At 34.5% G+C, this 15,825-nt stretch overlaps 1 protein-coding gene across 3 annotated transcripts in view; it reads right to left on the bottom strand.

Moving 5' to 3' along the window:
* The window catches only part of LOC133531143 (nephrin), a 430,180-nt gene extending 425,950 nt beyond the window's left edge, over positions 1-4,230 (bottom strand). Inside the window, exon 1 of one of the 3 annotated variants that reach the window (XM_061869270.1) lies at positions 3,166-4,230. The gene's annotated coding sequence lies outside the window, so the exon portion shown is untranslated. The remainder of the gene's footprint in view (positions 1-3,165) is intronic. The other 2 variants (XM_061869268.1, XM_061869269.1) reach the window with 2 other exon arrangements.
* Positions 4,231-15,825: the final 11,595 nt, after the last annotated feature.

The raw sequence follows: 15,825 nt of genomic DNA, 5'->3' as shown, positions 1-15,825 counted from the left end.
TATGTCAAAAGATAATTACAGGGTTGTGACAATGAAAATTAGAAACGATTTTTTACGATTCTCGATTAAATCTGCAGACGCCGTATAATCGATTTTATTGGTAATGATTTATATTTTTAAGTAAACATACCTTCACAATTGGACGCAACTGAAACGATTTGACACGAGCGGAATCATTCGGTCGATAAGTAGAATCAAACTTTATTGCAATTGAGTTCCGTTTTATATAATGAGACTCAAAGATATTTAAAATTTTAGCTTTTTATTTTCATAACATAATAATAAATATTTTGGTAATATTTGTCTATCATAATCAGATATTCTAAGCTATATAATATTGTATTTTTTAGTACAAGAGCTTTTTTAAGTAGGTATATCGTTAATATATTTACGAGTAAGTAAAGATAGATCCACAATAGTTCTTTTACTGTATGAAATGTTCTTTGTAAGTTTTTTTAAATATTTCGACTTGTTGAAAACTTCTATACCTATGTAGGCTACGGTGTCCACTTACAGTCGGCTACACAATAGATACGCTTGTTTTCCAAAATCGATATTTTCATTTAACGAATTTCCTATAGCACGAATATTTGTTCCTGAGTCATGGATGTTTTCTATGTATTTGAGTATTTGTATATTATATATATCGTTGTCTGAGTACCCACAACACAAGCCTTGTTGGCTTACCGTGGGATTTAGTCAATTTGTGTAAGAATGTCCCTACAATATTTAATTATTTATTTTCCTATCATACAAAGCACCAACATTTTGTCGCTAAGAAACGTGATCGATATATTTTATTTTATTTGTTTGTTATATTTTATGTTATTTGCTAACTCAAGGTACTTTATTGATTTCAAAAAACGTTTATTTATTCAACACCCCAATTAAAATTACTTATTTCAATTAATATAATTGTAGTTTTTGATATCCAGCAGCGCCATCTACAGTATTTGTTTAAATATGGAACTGTGATGTTCCAAATATGTTTTCGATATGAATTGCTGTCATGTCATTCTGTCACACAATAATTAGTCTTCGGTTATCATGCACGTATTTGAATTATAATAATATTATTGGTATTTACACAAGTCCAGCTCGTCGCACAATAACCTCAACAAGGTATGTGCTGTACTTACTAGACAATGTTTATAATATGTAGATATATACAAATACTTACATGCTTACATAAACATCCATAACTTAGGAATAAATATTTTGATAAACACAAATAAATGCCCTACCAGGATTCGTACCCGAGACTTTCTGGTTGGTAGGTTCACTACGGAGTACGGACTAGGCTGGGGGGCCGTATTTCATAAATAAAAAATAAATAAATATTATAGGGATATTTATTATTTTTGACGACCAGTTTGGCCTAGTGGGTAGTGACCCTGCCTACGAAGCTGATGGTCCCGGGTTCAAATCCTGGTAAGGGCATGTATTTGTGTGATGAGCATGGATATTTGTTCCTGAGTCATGGGTGTTTTCTATGTATTTAAGTATTTATAAATATTTATATATTATATGTATATAGCGTTGTCTAAGTACCCTCAACACAAGCCTTATTGAGCTTACTGTGGGACTTAGTCAATTTGTGTAATAATGTCCTATAATATTTATTTATTTATTATTTATTTAATACTAACACCCAAAAAAGGGATGAGTATAGTTTTCTTTCTTCTTAATGCCATCAAATTTTTATGTAGTGTTGCGAAGACGAGACCAATATGGCTCGCACTGTCAAAAAGTTATCAGATCTCATGTAGAGCCAGGGGTCTAACTTTTGCAGTTTTTTGCGTACCTACCTTATTACTGGGATTTCTTATTTCGGTGCGACGCAGAATAACGATATTTATTTATTATTAATATTATTATTATATTCTTACACAAATTGACTAAGTCCCACGGTAAGCCAAGAAGGCTTGTATTGTGGGTACTCAGACATCGATATATATAATATACAAATACATAGAAAACATCCATGACTCAGGAACAAATATTTGTGCTCATCACACAAATGACTTACCGGGATTCGAACCCAGAACCATCGGCTTAATAGGCAGGGTCACTACCCACTAGGTCAGACCAGTCGTCCCTAGATACACTACACTTTTTTAACTTAATAATTTAATTCGACCCGGGTAGCCGAGCGGTTCAGGCATCTCTCGCGTACATGGAGGACGCTGGTTCCATTCCAGCCCCGGACACTGGAGGCTTTGGTAATTTTTTTCTTTTATATATGACATTTATTTCGTTTATAGTTTAAATAGTAGTATGACTGGTTGTAAAAAAAAAACATAGAAACTAGAGTAAGACTACGCTAAGTTGGCAGCGATTTTGGTAGCACAGGGGGTGCAAGTGTTATATAAAACGTCAAAGTTCTGTGATATTATCCAACTCTATGTATCTCTGTTTGGTCCTATGGTTGACTGGTAGAGAATGCCATTTGGCATTAAGTCCGCCATTTATACGCTGTTGTACATATTTTTTGAAAGTTTAAATAAATTATGACGTTTAAATAACGCTTGCACCGCCTGGACTATCAAAATCGCCGCCTACTTAACTTGGTCTAACTCTATTTAAATTTGTTCTTAGTGTAAGAACTTAAGAACCTAAAGGTTGTCTGGAAGAGATCGCTTTTTAGCGATAAGACCGCCTGTTGTTACCTGGTTCTATTTTCCTTTAAAATTCATTTGTAGTTTTACATGTATGTAAAATGTATAATTGTTGGTGCAATAAAGAATATTTACTTACTTACTTAATAATTATTTAAAAACTACACAAATAACTACTTAGTTACAACACATGTGCGTCTTTTATTTTTATAACAACCACTTGTACACGCTACCCCCCACTGAGAAAAAAAATAACCGCCAAGTCTGGCGTTCATACGTTTCATACATTAATTACGCAAATTCACATTTTCATGTATTATTTCTGTTTTTTTTAAATGTATGTATCACGTTTTGATTGTTTATTGTTCTTTTTATGTACTATTTTAGGCATAAACATAACTTACACCATCCTTACTTAATGAAATCTTCTTACTACATATTTTCATATATTACTCGTAATAACATCTATCGAATTTCAAGACACCGTGAGAAACCACATCATAAACGAACTAAAACAAATCAAATAATAAACAATTAAAAAACTCACAAAAAACACGTTCCCACACTACAACTGGTATCGAACGGAAAACCTTACCGGTCACTTCACTCATTCATTCAACACTGTAATCCAAAAACAAAATTGAACACACACAATTTTTGTCTCGAGCCACAGGTGTTTTCGGACAGCACGGTACGTCCGTCGCGCGCGGGCGCTGCTAGCGGTCTGGAGGCTTGGTTGGTGGGGGGGAGGCTGCGCAGAGATGCCCGGCCTGCGTGAGCTCTGCAGGGTCGCTCCTGGAACGGAGCGGGCTGTACGCGTTTGAGCGTTCGAAATTCAAAAGCGGTGGTTCGATTCGAAATTTCGAATTTGCCGTTTCTGAGGTTTGTCGATCTTAGTCCAAAAGTATGGCCAGCTTATATATGACGATAATATTAGAAACAAAATAGTAAAAATGATAGTTGAACATTTCTTTTAAAAGTATATAACTCAAATAACAGTTACGATGTCATCTCACTTTATTTATTTATTTAAACTTTATTGCACAGATTTACAAAAAGAGTACAAATGGCAGACTTAACGCCTTGAGGCATTCTCTATCAGTCAACTATTGGGCTAAACAGAAATAGTTTATGTGGTAAGGCACCGCACAGCGGATGTCATTCCAGATCTAGAGCTGAGCCCAACTCCCCAGTACCTCCACCTTACAGAAAACCGCAGCCAAATAACACTAGACCCTACTCATAGTGTTGTGTTCCTGCCGGTGAGTAAGGTTGCCAGAGCTCAACGAGGATGCGGAGTGTCAGGGTCGGCAACGCGTGTAACTCCCCTGGAGTTGCAGGCGTCCATAGGCTACAGTGACTGCTTACCATCAGGCGGGCCGTATGCTTGTTTGCCACTGTCGTGGTTCAAAAAAGGCATTGCTTAGTTAGAATAACAGGCCAATTCGAGTTACAGTTATTCGATATGTTTCCGATTTAATATTGATCTGTCAGTGTCAAAATTGATGATTTTGGTCGAAGAAAATGTCATTGTTGACACTAACAGATCAGTATCATATCGTAAACAGATCAAACAACTACAACTCGAATATGCCTGTAACTATTGCTTGTAGGTAAATATGTATTTAGGTACAGTCATGTCTGAAAATATCGACACGAACAAAGTCCCAAAAATATGTATACACGATCTTATTGCTCATATATCAAGGTGTGTACATATTGTTGGTACTATCGTCCGTATATATATATTCAGACGTGACCACACAATACGTTGTTCAACTAATAAGCTTTTAATTAATATCATGCTGCATGCTTTGCCTTATTTCGTAATACCTACTTAATAACTTGCAATATTATATATAGCATCAACAATTCTTTCACGAAACCAAACAATAATATATACTTAAAAAAATATATATATAGGACATTATAACACAAATTGACTAAGTCCCACAGTAAGCTCAATAAGGCTTGTGTTGGGGGTACTTGAGGGTACTTAGACAACGATATATATAATATATAAATACTTAAATACATAGAAAACATCCATGACTCAGGAACAAATATCCATGCTCATCACACGAATAAATGCCCTTACCAGGATTTTTAACCCGGGACCATCAGCTTCGTAGGCAGGGTCACTACCCACTAGGCCAAACCGGTCGTCAAAACCACATACACATACTTATGTTATAAAAATGGAATAAATTCATAATGTAATGCCAATGAATAACGTTATATCATTTTCATAATAATACGAATCATAGCCAATTTCAAACAATGCTAATATGAAATGTATTACGAATTCAAATTCAAAATTCAAAAATTTATTCTGCAAGTAGGCCTCAAGGGCTCTTTTACAAGTCAATACAACATTTATAGTAACATCATATAGTGACATGAAAAATTAATTATAAATACATTTAAGGGTAGAATTTCATTCGACAAACCAAGATTGTAATAACACTTAGACACCGAAAAATGTGATTATAGCCTGAATGATCACGCGCCATATTGCGGAATTTAACTGAAACAAAAATTGTCATACTACACGGATCTGTCAGAATGTCACCCTAAACATGAGAATAACAGCGCCCTCTTGACAATGATCATATATATCTGGTTGGGCTTTACATAATAGTAATTAGTCTAAATACTGACGGCCCGATTCGAAGAATGATTAAGACACTTTTTAGAACTTGGAAAGATATTTTACAGTACATATGGTGCTAGTGCGAAAATTAGCATATTACGTTACTGTGTCGAACATTTAAAAGGCCATATGTACTGTAAAACGTTGTACGATACATGTGCGAATAGGTAATTCGCAACTCGTGTCGATTTTAAACACTCCCTTCGGTCGTGTTTTAATTTATCGCCACTCATTTCGAATTTACTATTTTTCGCACTTGTATCGTAATGTACTATTAAAGATCGAAAGCAAAACGACATGTCAAAATTAACGTTTATTTTGATTCCGCTGTGATCCCAATACGATCTATTTACGATATTTCTAACGTCAAAGTGACATTGGTTGCCCGAATCGCTGCTTCTGTCAATTATACCTACGACAAACAAACGATATAAATGAGAACTTATCGTATCTCACTCGTAATCAGGCCGACACTTGAATCAATTCTGTAGTTGTGATTTTTCAATTAATTCTTGTAGTTTTGCCGCATACGACCTCATAGAATAAGCTATCGCAAAAGCCAATTCACTATGCGCGAAGTATCATGCAATCAAGGATAACAAGCATATGCCGCATTTTTTATTTTATTGTTTAACAATGTGTCACCTACAACCAAATTTTAAATAGTTTCAAAATATTTCGTTTTCATATTCACCATTGGCTTACATTGACATATAATATCAGTTTATGTGACTGCTACATAATGAAAGGCATTCAAATACGAGTGTGGGTTTAAGAAACGAACAAAGTGAGTTCCTTAAAAGGACCACACGAGTGTTTTAACGCCTAACTATGTAAAGTTACATACACTTTTTATCTACACACATAGTATAAACTTTCTATGATTTATTCACTAACCCAAATTAGCCGACATTGGGGCATCGTTGCTCACTTGGCGGAACTAATATCGAATATCTTTATCGCTCATTTTAAACGAAACTTTTGCTGTAGTTATTTAAAAAACAACAAAACAAATTAGTTTTATCCTTCAAATTTAACTAATTCAAAGATAAACTGTACGTCAAATGGCGGTAAATATAAAATACCATTCGTAGTTTTTTTTTTATTCAGAGACAAACTAGAGTCGTAGGGCGTATTTCCGTATCGTTCGATACACACTAACATGTGAGAATTGTCAAAATTGTTTGTTATTGATATTTAATTTCGAACAAAAAGGCATCTCGGCTGATTAGAACAGTGGTCAAATCGAATTGCTTTTTTTTCAGAGATGTTCGAAATTTGAATGCCATAAACGAATCGAGTTTGATGAACTAATGAAGCAATTACAACATTTGTTCACAGATAAGAAATTTGTTGTAACAAAACAGTTTATTATACGGATTTTTAAGGCATCATAGAAAGTTTATGATATGTATGTACATAGATAAAGTTCTTAAAACGTTCTTATGAAAGTTCAGAGTAAAACCAAAGTAAACCGGTATTTACCGCTATTTTTAAAACCGGTTCCAAGCCTTGCTCATTAGACTAGTAGGAAAGTACCCTATTCTGAAATGAAATATTAATACCATTTTTAAAATTAACTACTGCTGAGCACGTTTTCTGGTTTGTAGTATATTTTAATCGCTTTAATATATAAGTATATATTTCAGTTTCATTTAAGCGTCAGATGCATAAAGGGGTGCCTTGGGGCGATTTATACATAGGTTGCATTCATGAAGCTCTATCGATGTAGCCGATCCCAAATCAATGCGTTAAAGGTTATCTGGAAGATATCGCTTTTTAGCGATAAGACTGCCTAAAATAATAAAGAAAAAATAAAGAATCAACCCGATTCTAACTTTAAGATACGTCAAATATTAGGTCTAGATACGATATGGATCAGATATGTCATAGTCAAAAATGACGTTATTTACAAAAAACGTCACTTTTGACACTGACATATATTTACTAATAGGTACTTTTCTGATGTTATGTCAATTTCAATTTATTTATGAAGGTCCTGTGGTTACTAAATGAATGAATGAATGGTGGTGGTGTGAAGACTAAATATTTGTACACCTATATGGTAGATCACAGAGTACTATATTATATCATTTCACTGTCATCTGTATTATAACCCGTGTTTCACAAATAAAATATTACTTACTTACTTACTTAATCCTTACTTAGCATTTGTTTGTTGAATCGAATATTTGTTTCTGAGTTACAGCTGTTTTCTATGTATGTAAATCCATCCCCTGTATTTATATGCGGTTACCATAGCTTATGAACGCTAAGTCATACTAGCCTGAAACCAATTTTTTTTAGTAATGCTTTACGTTTATATATGCTATACATACTGTATACTTTACCCCTAGTGTTAATTTATTCGATAGCGTAACATGATCTGCGCGTTTGCGTTAAGTCTCATTTTATATGGGATTTTGAGTTTCCATAACGTCCCGCTTAGCGCAGTTTCTAAATCCTATACAAAATGAGACTTAACGCAAACGCGTACGTCACGTCACGCTATTGAATAAATTTACACTAGGGGGTCTGGTTCACCAAAGAGTCCGACTCGAGCGTAGATAAAGTAAGCATTCCGTTATTTTATTAAGATAACAAGACTGTTTGATACCAAGATGCTGGGGTTTTCTTACTGTAACGGATATTGTTTTATTTACTAACGATAGCTTACTCGTTTTATTGTTTGTTATTGTTGAAACATTAAGTTTTCAGTAAGGTCGGTGTGGAAAAGACCGGCTAATAAAATCGTTTGTCGGGAAGACCGTCTTACAGCAAGAACTATCGTATTTTGCTAATAATATGTTATGAGTTATGCGTTACTTATACGCTGTGCCCGTACAGGTGAGACATTGTTTATTATGTATAATATATATATATATATATTCTGTACCATGGTTGCAATGAAGGATTATGAATTATTATAAATGATTTATATAGGTACGTTCTTCGCTCAGTCGCACAGGCCAATTTGAAATTCGAACGTACACTGTATGCCATTCATTTATGCCCGTGCAAACATATACATGGATGAATGAATACAGATTCACTCAAGTTACTGATAACTTAGTTTCTTACTGATAAATTTGTTTTCCGCTTACTGCTCCTACACTAGTTACTTTAGATTAAAACATAATATTATTAAGGTAGGGCACTCAAGGTTTTTTTTTTTAAATGTAGTATAAGACTGTTTGTTGCCTAAATAAATAAAATATCGTGCATGCCGCTGGTACTCGTTCGTACACGCATTGGTGCGGGCGAGACGCACAACAAGTTATTAACATGATTTAAATATCATTATGATGTCAGTGCCTAATAGCCAGAAAGGAAAGGCTTCGCTACTTCTACTCTACTATCTTCTGTTAGTGGAGTATACAAACGCAAGAGTTAGAGGTGAGAAAACAGTCTGTAGACAGTCTTATCTGATAGACGCTCTTCCCCACCTTGACCTTAAAATATAACAATAAATAGTATAAATACCATCGTAAAATGTGCCTTCTTTGTTCTGCACTGGGTAATTGTACTCCAACAGTTTTTATATATAAAAACTATATAAAAACGTTATTTATGTGTTACAATATGATACTTGTAATGGTTCAGTTTAAATCGGCATATATATCAACATACATACCGTAATATAATAATTTAGAATGTTTAATTAAAAAAATTTATTTTGCCGTAAAGTAGCCATTTTTGGGGTACGTAATAATAATATTTTGTAAAAACAGGCAATCATACTGCTAAAATTGATCTTTCAGTCAACCTATGGAGCAATTATAGGTTAAGTTTAAATATTGCCAGTACTTATTGCTATTCAAACACATAGTTTAACTTGTCATAAAAGAAACACAATTTCCTTCGTTTTATGAACGCATTATCACTATCATAAAAAGCCTATAAAATATCTGTAAGGACTTCTCACGAAGTAAAAGGTAATATTTCCCACGGAATAACTATGTAGGCAACGAACTAGGATGACTATAGCCTGGTAAGGCTGAAGGTCCTTCCTATAGGACTATTCAGTGAGATTAAATTTAAATCATATTCAATTGGAACACAGTTGCATTTGTTTTATTCCTTCAATTAAAAAAAAAATCAATTGTATTCCCTGCACTATAGGTTAAAATTTCAGTGGCAAATTTGGGATTTTTCATTTGTGTGGCGGAGGATATAATTCTGTACCTCCCAGTGTAATCGAATGTAGTGCAATCGAATAAATTTACACTAGGGGTTCTGACTAGGGTTGTTGATACATGTTGAATTTTATAACTAGGTTTAGTTAAATAGAAATGAGCAATTTATCACAATAAATTGGAAACATAAAAAATGTATAGGAATTATAAAAAAGACAAGACTCAAAGTTTCATGATTGTGTTTTTAATGCAGAACTTATTAATTTTTAATATTAAATGTTTTTATGGCTCTTAAATGTATTGCAATATCCTCACAGCGTTGTGTTGAGACATGTAATGATTTATATATGAGACCTTTTGTACACACACAAAGAAATGAAAAAGAAGTTTTTTAAAATAACATTCATATTTTCTAGCCGCGCGAGGGATGTTGAATTAGAGATGCAACGAATAGTAGCTTGGCCGAATACCGAATATTCGGCGGAGCTATCGGCCGAATAGCCGAATATTCGGCCGCCGAATGATCGGCAAGAAGTTTTACCTAAAATAAAGTAATTTCGAACGCGCGCGTGCATGCGCTGTGCAAGTTGCAACTAATTTCTCACTGTAGGCAGTCTTTGATAGAAATTGCGCTTATTCTGTACGACATTGCGGTGCGATAGATTTGTCTTGTGTGTAAAAAAATATTTTGTATTATTTTTCTCATCTTTTTGTATTACTATCTATGAATATAAAGGTAGTCTGACTTGTAGTTTGTTACTTTTTATACCCATCGTTTGCCGTTATCTACGTGTTAACGTACTATTAGGTATTCGGCCGAATACTATGCCACTATTCGGTATTCTGCCGAATAGTGAAATTGTGGCCGAATAGACCGAATACCGAATAATGGCCGAATATTCGTTGCATCTCTAATTTTGATGTAAACTTTAGCTAGCCTTCTCCGAGACCACGGAGATAACGCCGTTCTCGAAACGTTAGAGGTAAATTTATAACTTAATACGGGATCAACGTTCTATAATTTAATGAAGTGTAAAAATCGTAAACATTTAAATCAGTATTTTCCATTCTACTCTCAGTAAATGAAAAATAATTTTAAAAGAAAACCCCATTGGTGTTCCCGAAACATTTTAAAAGCCATTTTCGACAGTTGACGTCCTGTCCTGAAATTATTCCCTCAGCCGGAAACATGACAAATTAGACATTGTCAGCGACTGAAAGAATTTTTGACAGCCTTTGTATAAAAACAGGTCAAATGCGAGACGAACCCGCGCTTTGAGGGTTCCGTACTTTCACAGTTATTTTTCATTAGGTCAAAACAACGCTTCGCCAGTTTTAGTATATGGTAAGAGGAAAGGTAACGACGTCACGTGTTTGCTTCTTTTTTTTTTTTTTTTTTTCATACAAACGTAAACGTAGTTCCCTTTTTTCTTCTCTGGATATTAACATTTAAAGAACATATTTTTACGCAATTTGAGGTATAAATATTAACCACACTAATTCTCCTTCATTAGATTTTTAGGGTTCCGTAGTCAACTAGGAACCCTTATAGTTTCGTCATGTCCGTCTGTCTGCCCGTCCGTGGCTTTGCTCCGTGATCGTTAGTGTTAGAAAGCTGCAATTTGGCATGAATACATATATCATGCACGGTGACTTAACGGTAAAATAAAATCTACATTAAAAAAAAATTGAGGGTACCTCCCATAAGAAATATTTTTTTTTTTGGATCTGTGACGCAATAGTGTGGTGTATCGTAGGATAGATTTTTCAAAACGAATGAGAGTCGCCAATTTTTTTTTTAAATGAACCTTAGTATTTTCGGAAATAATCGCTTCGATAGAAAAAAAATGTGTCCTTCGCCACTAACTTTTTTCAACCATGAGTCCAAAAAATATGAAAAAATCTTGAAATAAAACCTTAAGCGATCATGATTGGTCCAGCTATTTTTGAGTTATTGCTAAAAGTCTTCTCTTTTTAGTAAAAAGACGTACGAAGCACTGTGAAGTTACTCCCTTAAGTTTGTAATGTACAGTCCGAAGCAGACGGAGGTGCATAGACTGATTGTACTCGTATGCAAAACCTCTCTCTGCAGCTGACTGTACATGACACTTACTAATAGCCCCCGTTTAGCCTATTCTGACAGAATGGTAACTACGGAACCCTACACTGAGCAGGGCTCGACATGCTCTTGGCCAATGTAATTTAATTATTACAAAATCTTGCTTTAAAATTTTGGTATGGAACTTGTTTTTGCTCCTAATTCTTATAATAATCAATTAATCTAAAAAAATCGAACATAAGAGTACAGCATACATGGTGACCTCAGTCATTGGACAAACTCTGAAATCCCACGTAGGGTTACTTCTCAGGAATGCTCTGACGTTAATATTTTTTTAATTAGAATAAAAGATGAAAAATAAATTTTTCGAACAAAAGTTATTTGCAATAATCGACAACAAAAAGAAACAGACTGTGTTAATCTTTGGCAGTGTTTTTGACAGTTTGTTCGAAATATTTGATAATTATGACATTTTTCAAAAGTCAGAAGCTTATTAGTGTCATAAATAAAAAAGATAAACAAAAAGGTTGAAGAAGGTTCCATAATATTCTTTGTGGATATTACCTTAGGAGCTACTAACACATACAGGCTGCTCCAAAGTAAAAAATAGTAATTTGTTAATTTTTTCGAAATCTCTACACCCGGCTGTTATGATACTTTGTACACTGGTTCTAAATACCCGAATGCATATGTACATTTCGGCTTTGTCCAATGGCTATGGACACACTGTATACTAAGGTTCCTTTTGTTACCTTTGAGTGCGGAACCCTAAAAATGGAATGTCCATTGTCCCCTCTTTAATATGTTGTCACAATTTGGAATCCGTGCCAAGTAAGTGACCTCTACGAATATTATAATAACTATTTCACCGCACTATGTCGTAAAGGCATTCTTTATACTTCAAAACCTGATGAAAAAGTTGCATTTTAAATGGTTTCATTTTAAATTTTGAGTGGTTTCCTCATGTTGGCTGGTGGCTTTGACTGTTAAGCGATGATTATGAACGCTCATATTAATTTAATTTGTAATAAATAGCCTTTTGACAGTTAGTATTTTCCTTGCGTTGGTGTGGTGAATAATCTTGGTTTCGCTCGGTAGCAAAGTGTGAAACCCTCGCAATGCTGAAGATTCAATTTTTTGAACCACTCGCTACGCTGAGGGGTTAAACAATAACTTTGGCCCCTTGTAAAACGAATAAGTAACTATTTATTTGTATCCACGGATAACTAGAGATGCGCAAAACGCTTTACTGAGTTGAAAAGATTGATTCATATCTTTCGCTGGCGGAGATAATATCACTCATTTCGCTCAGTGGATCTGTAGACTATATTATTCACAAGTGAGTAGAGAGAGAGAGATGTGATGGCGAATCACAAGATATAATCCCGCCATATTTCCCGACATCCTCTAAATTCTTCCGAACCCCTCCGAAACCCGAAACTAATCGTTTCGCATTTTCGCTTCGTCTCACACGTGTGCCTCGGCCAGCTCATTCGAATCATGAGTGGGAAAGAGCAAGAAAGTATCGCCGAGATAAATGAGTTACTGTGCGAGTTTTATCTTCAGTGAGTTGAAGAGTGAGTGAGTTCAATCAAAAGATACAGTTCATTTAAATCACTCACTCGTGGACACGTGTCTACGGATAACCGTCTCCAAAATGTGTCAATTTCGATCAAAGCTGCTACAAATTCTAGCTTAGGTACAGCCGATAGCCCTATGACCTAGATTGTGTCCGCACACTAGATTCAGGCATTTGAATAAGCTTACACTATCTGGTCAGTGTGCTAACAAAGCGAGTATATTTGGTATCATGTTTTGTACTGGTAACCGTTGATGAAGCTACCGTAAGTGCAGCCCAAGAAGTAGTGTGTAGTAGTGTAGAAGTAGTAGTGGAGATTCCCAAGTTATGTCTGTTTTTATTGCATTCAATTATTTATTTGATGATGATTGGTGTATTTAGTTTGACAGTACTGACAAAGTCTAAGTTACTAGTGGTTCTGTGAGCTGTAGACCTCGCTAAACATTGCAATCTCTGCCATTTTTTCTTGACATAGAAATAGCTTCCAGATCATATAAATTTTTTTTTTCAATACATTAGCTACTATATGATTAGACCTGTCGGTGGTGGTGGTGTCGGTGTCGGTTAGGGTTGCCAACCGTCCCGCAACACGCGGGACGTCCCGTTTCTGGAGCCCTAAAGTATGCGTACCGCAAAGAGTCTGTGCGGGACGCCGATTGTCCCGTTTTCTGGCTAGACTAGATTATAATCACTGAAACGGAGGTACGGTTTGCCCCAGCGCGTGATTTTAATAAGAAATCTTCACGGATTAAATCGATCTATACTAATACCTAAACTATTTTCTTTATTGTTTATGCCATAAAATGTATATGCTAGTGTGCTAGAAATATATAGAAAGTTACCTTGGTTCTATTTTTCATGCCTTTCAATACGTTGACGGCCAATTGTTATACCTTTCCCACTTAGGCCGGGCGAAGGAGTCCCGCATTGTATACCCAAGTCCCGCAAATTGATCGCAAATGTACCGCAAAACTGTGCACTAAGGTTGGCAACCCTAGTATCGGTGTTGGTGTGTCGGTGTCAGTTGTCGGGTGTCAGACCGTCAACATCCCCAGCATCTCCTGAGGATGCCTCGTAGAGAGGCGAAACACGTGTCGAGTTTTGTACTTTTGGTGGTGGGTTGTTATATTTATTTGCGTATTTATTTTTGCGGTGGGAGGGTGGGAACATTAATTGCATGTAAAAATACGCAAGTAAGTATAACGGGTTAGCACTGATTGACTAACACGTTATTTTCTCGCGGATTAGCAAAGTAATATTTCTTGCTTTAATTATAATTGTCTTCTAAGCTACTTTACGAAAACTATTGTAAATCTTATTTAATCCTGTTATTCGATATTTTACTTTATTTAATAAAAAATCAAGTAGTTTACTCTATTTAGGTAGCGAAAACAGCGATGACATTTACACTGCGATGTTGTTGACAAGTTATAAGTCTTAATTCGTTTATTTATATAGCAAAGTATTTTAGGATTACTACATTTGAATTTTAAATTTGACTCCTCTTTATAGTAATATAAATAAATAAAAGAATTATTGTCAATTTGTCACATGTTGCCAGACATTATTAAAATAACATGCATAAACAATAATTTATCATTAAAATTGGACAATCAAACTATTGACATAAGTAAAAAAATAAGTTTATATATTTTATTATTTATTTATTTAAGCTTTATTGCACGATATAAAATTGTACAAATGGCGAAATGCCTTAAGGCATTCTCTACCAGTCAACCATTGAGTCAAACAGAAACTCGAGATGAAAAAAATATGCTGCTATAAAATAAAATTGCCGCAGTATTTTTTTTTTCTACCGGCAAACGTAACTTTTAAACATATGTTACACTTTACAGTTTTATTTTACTACCAAGTTTTACGTGCTAAAATTTCTGCTTATAAAAACTTAACCCATTTGCACATGTACAGATGCCGGTACAAAACACGTGTGAACCAAAAACTAAAGCGCCATAAAATCGTTTACCCCTTTTAAAAACTCGAAAACAATCCCAAAAAACCAGATACCGATGTTTATACTACCAAACTACTGATAAATTACAGCGTTATGACTAAAAAAAATTAAGTAGCATCTTGCTCCGATTTTTTGTTCACACGCATCCAAACAGGTTTCACTTTTTTGATACCCGTTTTTTTTCGTTGCCCATCACCAAATTGGAGCTTCGATTTTTAAATTTTAAAGTCGAGATTCGTTTGTCGTTTTAAATTTCGAGTGTTTTTTTTTTTCATTGAGGCACAGGTGTGTGCCAGTACTCTTTTATTGGTTGGAGTCCTTGTCTCTTTTGACGCATTTTTTTTCTGTTTTGGGGCATTTCTTTAGCGGGAAACTGGAAAAAAAGCAATGGAATGTTCCGTGCCATTGGATTTAATAAACTGAGTAATGTCGTCGTATGCTTTTGTGAATGGTTTATGTTAACAATTTTATTGATTGATTAAAATATTGATATGTTTAGTACACGTTATTTTCAAAGTTATAAGGGCATCTCCGTGGATAATTTGTAAATGTAATTCGTGATGTATTTACTACATACATTGGTATATTATTATTATTAAATATACTTATTTTAGTAGGAGGAGGTAGGTATTTAAAAATGAAAATTTAAGTACTAGATATTAAAATTTGAAAACGAAGCGGAGTGATTTTTTTTATTAAAATTAGGTACAATTTACTTTGTAATAATACTTAGTATTCATTAATATTATTTTGAATACCTATGGGTATTGTATTTTTTTTTCCACGTATTATTCGAATTTGATAACAC

Source organism: Cydia pomonella, chromosome 24 (genome assembly GCF_033807575.1).
Source record: "Cydia pomonella isolate Wapato2018A chromosome 24, ilCydPomo1, whole genome shotgun sequence".
Classification (NCBI taxonomy): Eukaryota; Metazoa; Arthropoda; class Insecta; order Lepidoptera; family Tortricidae; genus Cydia; species Cydia pomonella.
This window is presented reverse-complemented; position numbering and strand designations above follow the sequence as displayed.